The sequence below is a fragment of the Cheilinus undulatus genome, linkage group 4 (assembly GCF_018320785.1).
Source record: "Cheilinus undulatus linkage group 4, ASM1832078v1, whole genome shotgun sequence".
NCBI classification, from domain to species: Eukaryota; Metazoa; Chordata; class Actinopteri; order Labriformes; family Labridae; genus Cheilinus; species Cheilinus undulatus.
In genome coordinates this window covers 2,359,561-2,365,265 of record NC_054868.1, presented here as the reverse complement: position 1 = coordinate 2,365,265, position 5,705 = coordinate 2,359,561, and the positions used below count along the sequence as shown (strand labels likewise).

Genomic DNA, 5,705 nt, shown 5'->3' with positions numbered 1-5,705 from the left:
GCTCACCAACACAAAGGAAAAGCGGAAGTGGCGTTTCTGGTGAAAACCCTTCAGAATAAAAGCATGATCCGAATCAATGTTGCTGGTTTGTTCTTTGAAGCAGTGGCAGGCTCCAGATGTTTACGGAGCAGGGGCAGAATTATTATAAATAAGTGTATCTGCTGTATGTGGAGGGGCTCCAGCACACAAACATTTAAATGTTTTCAAACATTCAAAGTGTAATGGTTGAAAACCATTATGATTATACCAACTAGACCTCTGTAAAAAAACAGTTATTAACAAATCAATGTAAGAGTAAATTACTGCTGAAGTGAACCTGTGTTCAGGACTCCAGCTGATACAAAATATTTAATTTTAAGCCTTCATTTGTAATATATACGATAAATATATATATATATATATACATATATATATATGATATATCTGATCAGGTTATAATATAATATGTATTGTTAACATTCACTTTTACACCGCTTTCCACATTATTAAGCAAATGACATTTTTCTCTTATTTTCCTAACATTAATGCAAATGACAGTCAGAGTATTTTTCGAGTCATCAGCTGTTAGAGTATAATTCAAATGTTTTTGAAAAAACTTCATAATGATAACCATTATTCTTTTTAAATAAAAACCTCAAAATGCACGTTTCCACATGTTCCACATTATTAAGCAGGCCACAGGTTTCAGCAATATGGGAAAGAAAAAGGTTCTCTGCTGCTGAAAAGTATCAAATAGTGTAATGCCTTGGACAAGGAATGAAAACATGAGATGTTTCATGAAAAATTAATTGTGATCATCGTACTGTGAAGAATTTGTGGCTGATTCAGAGCACAGACGGGTTCCTGCAGATAAAGACATAATGAGGAAGGTTTCTGATGGACAAATACATCAGATTAAGAGAGCAGCTGCTAAAATGTCATTACAAAGCAGCAAACAGGTATTTGAAGCTGATGGTCCCTCTGGAGTCCCACCAACCTCAAGGTGTAGGATCCTCCAGAGGCTTGCAGTCGTGTATAAACCTACTATTCAGCCCCCCCTAACCAATGATCACAAGCAGAAACGGTTGCAGTGGGCCCAGAAATACATGAAGACTCATTTTCAAACAGTCTTGTTGACTGATGAGTGCCGTGCAACCCTGGATGGTCCAGATGGAGGAGTAGTGGATGGTTGGTGGATGGCCACCATGTCCCAACAAGGCTGTGATGTCAGCAAGGAGGGGGCGGAGTCATGTTTGGGCCGAAATCATGAGGAGAGAGTTGATAGGCCCCTTTAGGGTCCCTGAAGGTGTGAAAATGACCTCGGCAAAGTATATAGAGTTTCTGACTGACCACTTTTTTCCATGGTACAAAAAGAAGAACCGTGCCTTCAGTAGCAAAATTTTCTTCAAGCATGACAATGAACCATCTCATGCTGCAAAGAATCCCTCTGTGTCATTGGCTGCTATGGGCATAAAAGGAGAGAAACTCATGGTGTGGCCCCCATCCTCCCCTGACCTTTAACCCTACTGAGAACCTTTGGAGCATCCTCAAGCTAAAGATCTATGAGGGTGGGAGGCAGTTCACATCAAAACAGCAGATCTGGGAGGATATTCTGACATCCTGCAAAGAAATTCAAGCAGAAACTCTCCAAAAACTCACAAGTTCAATGGATGCAAGAATAGTGAAGGTGATATCAGAGAAGGGCTCCTATGTTAACATGGAACTTGTCCTGTTAAGATGTTTTTGATTGAAATAGTTTTGATTTCAGTAAATATGACCTCCTGATGCTGCAACTTCTACAAATGACCATTTTCAGTTCTTTACAACCTATAAAATGTTTTAAACTCTGCTGTGCTTAATAATGTGGAACAGTGCATTCTGAGGTTTTTATTTAAAAAAAAAAATGGTTATCATCATGAAGTTTTTTCAAAAACATTTGAATTATGCTCTAACGGCTGATGACTTGAAAAATACTCTGACTGTCATTTGCATTAATATGTAGGAAAATAGGAGAAAAATGTCGTTTGCTTAATAATGTGGAAAGCACTATAAACAAACATGGTCAGCTCTCACCATATACACAAAAACAGTGTCTTGGCTCTTAAAGAAGGAACACTTTTACCAGTGTTTGCCACTACAACCCATGTTCGCCACTTCCACTATGTACTTTTATCCCACATTTTTGCTGCTTTTTGCACATTCTGCCCTTTTGTGCCACTATCAACCCATTTCTGCCACTTTTCATAGTTATTTAGTCATTTTCCATTAAAGCTGTTGGAGTTTCTTCGACTTTATTTTCTGGCTTCCTGACATTGGTGCTACTAACGGCCTAGCTATGAAGACTGACATTACTTTCCTGGTGGTTTAGGTCGGTGTGTCCAATCACATCGCTGACATCATGAATAAAGGGTAATTCTGTTTTAATTAAAGGGTTTTGCATTTAAAAGTCTAACAAATATAACCAAACAAATATGGATATCACAGATCAACTTTACAATGGTCCGTGATTTGCTGACCTCCATGGCCCCCTGACAGCTCTCCCCTTTATCCCTCCCTATGGACGGCCTTGAGTATGAGTGAACTATAGAGCAGTGATCATCAACTGGAGGCCCGGGGGCCACATCAGGCCCGCCACAGCTTCCCATCTGGCCCCCAGAAGATTTTTTAAATCAGAAATTGTGCAGAGGAAAAAAAAAGAGTTGTGGTATTTAGGGTGTTATTTCAAAGAATCCTGGTAGACTTTAAATGTAGGTTAACCCTTGTGCACTCCTCTGCCATTTTTGGCCATTTTTCTCAACTTTTTTTTTTTAATTTGTGATCATTTTTTCAGTTTTACAGCATGTGGCATGACGTTTTACAGGAACTTTTCTTTCTAGATACATTTTTGAAATCCAACATGTCATTCATACTCTCTCAATGAATTTACTACCCTCTGGACACCTTTGAGGCCAAAAATGTACACATAAAAAAATACTGCTAATAAATCAGCATACGTCAATATTTTTTTCTACTTTTTTTCATAAATCTCTTTAACAACTTCAGACCTGCTCAAATCTACCAAACATTCAATAATTTTTAAGATTTTAACCTTTTAAATGCTCGTTTGATTATTTGAAATATTTTATTTTTCACTACAAAAAAACACAAAAAGTGAATTATTTTCCATAAAATTACCAGTAGAAAGATGGGGCTTTGTTGCTGATGAGAGTCTTGGATGGATCAAAGATTAGCAACTAAATTGATTTCATTGCACTTGCATTTTTTTTATGTAGCACCAGCTTTAACATTCGGGCACCCTCTGGACACCTTCAAGGCAAAAATGTACACGTACAAAAAAACTGCTATTAAATCAGCATACATCAATTTTTTCTACTTTTTTCATAAATCTCTTCAACAACTCCAAACTTGTTCAAAACTACCAAATATTCAATAATTCTCAGGATTGTAACCCTTTTAAACGCACACAAAAACTCTCCATAATATAACGGGCAAAACTACAAGAATGTGGTGCATGGTCCTACAATGAGTAAATGGTTGAATCTGGTTGAATACGGTAAAAATGTCAAATTGTCAAATGACAGTGAGATTAAAAAACCTGGTTTTAATGGAAGTCAATGGGGGCATTTTTGCCTCGGAGGTGTCCAGAGGGTATTTCTGACATTACATAAAAAATATTAATGCAATCAAATCAATTTAGTTGCTAATCTTTGACCCATCCAAGACTCTCATCACCCCCAAAGCCCCATCTTTCTACTGTTAATTTTATGAAAAATAATTCTTATTTTTCTGTTTTCTTTTTTAGTGAAAAATAAAATATTTCAAATAATCAAACTGGCATTTAAAGGGTTAAAATTTTGAAAATAATTGAATGTTTGGTAGTTTTGAGCAGGTCTGAAGTTGTTAAAGAGATTTATGAAAAAAAGGTAGAATAAAATATTGATGTATGCTTATTTAATGGCAGTTTTTTGTACGTGTACATGTTTGCCCTGAAGGAGTAAAGAGGGTAGTAAATCTAGGAGGGTTAAGAGCTGCAGGGAGCAGACGTGAACTCGGTGAGTCGTCCATCTGAAGAGCAGAAGAAATGGAGGAGAAGATCGTTCTAGTCAAACGCTTCCTGAAGTGCCACATGTGCACTCAGACGACTGTTGATCCCGAGTCTCTGAGCTGCAACCACAGCTCCTGTTCAAGCTGCCTAAAGGAATTCTGGGAAAAGGCTGAAAACAAAACCTGTCCCATTTGTCAGAGGAAATCATCGAAGGACTGTCTGATAGTGAACTTTGCTCTGAAGGAACTGGCTGATTCTTTTGAAGCTGGAGCATCTGATCCAGAGAGAGGGGGCATCAGGGTGGAGGGGTTGTGTGGTACACATCAAGAAGAGCTGAGACTATTCTGTAAGGATGAAGACAAAGCCCTGTGTCCCGTCCTCTCCACGCTGTGGTTCCTGTTGAACGGGCCGTCAGCGACCCGAAGGAGCAGCTGAAATCTGACCTGAAGTCTCTGCAGGACGAGAGAGACAAATACAGACGAGCAGAGAGAACATCCAAGCAGCCGAGGACCGCAGAGAGGCAGATGCGAGCAGATTTCACCAAGCTCCAGCAGTTCCTGAGAGAGGAAGAGGAGTCCAGAGTGGCGGAGGCGAGGAAGGAAGGAGGGACAAAGAGGAAGGCGATGAGCAGAGGGATGGAGAGGATTCAGGAGCAGATCTCTCTGTCTCACAGCATCCATGCTGGTGAAGAGGAGCTGCAGAAACACCACATGTCCTTCCTCAGCAGCTGTAGAGCCGCTCAGAGCAGAGTCCGACCCACAGCTGGTCTCAGGAGAGCCGATAGATGTGGGCAAACACGTGGGCAACCTGTGCGTGAGAGTCTTTGAGAAGATGAAGGACATGCTCCTCTTCAGCCCTTTCATCCTGGACCCTAACAAACCCCTTCCTGTACCGGTCTGAGGATCTGACCGCAGTGAGACACGGAGACTCAGAGCAGCAGCTTCCCGACTGACCAGAGAGATTCACCAGGTACCCCATCGCTCTGGGTTCTGAGGACTTCAGCTCAGGGAAACTGGGACGTAGAGGTCTGTGACCATCCCTGGTGGAATGTGGGCGTGGCTAAAGAGTCGGTGGACAGGAAGGGAGAGGTCTGTGCTTCACCTAAACATGGAATCTGGTGTTTGTGGCAAAGTAACGGGAAGTACACCAATGGTCTCGATGAGACCCTCACAGTGAAGAGGAGGCCTCAGAGGATCAGGGTCAAGCTGGACTATGATGGAGGGGAGGTTTCCTTCCACGACCCTGAAACCATGACTCACATCTACACTCACAGAGACGCGTTCACGGAGAAAGTCTGCCCTTATTTCAGCATCGGAGCAGCTGGTGACACTGAGACTGCTGGAATCAAAATCTGTGGCATCAAGACCTCTCTGTGATGTTCATGAATGGTGCCTATTCAATCCATCAGAAACAGGAGAGAGAGATGCAGAAAAGAGAGAAGAGGAGGAAAAGAAGAAGAAGCAGGTGCAGACAGCAGAAGAGGAAAATACCCAAAGAGAGAAAGAGGAAGCAGAGGCAGAAAGAGAGAAAGAGGATGCAGAAATGGAAGGAGGATTTGCAGAAAAATAAAAGAAGGAGTTGTAGATAGAGAGAAGAAAGAGAGGCCTACAGAGAAGATGTGGATGCAGAAAGGCAGAAGAAGGAAATGCAGAAACAACAGCAAAAAGAAAGAAGAGAGGGA

General features: G+C 41.1%; 1 pseudogene; it reads left to right on the top strand.

Annotated features, from left to right (window-relative positions):
• Nucleotides 1–4,060: 4,060 nt before the first annotated feature.
• Nucleotides 4,061–5,400, top strand: LOC121509123 (annotated as a pseudogene).
• The last annotated feature ends 305 nt before the right edge of the window (nucleotides 5,401–5,705 follow it).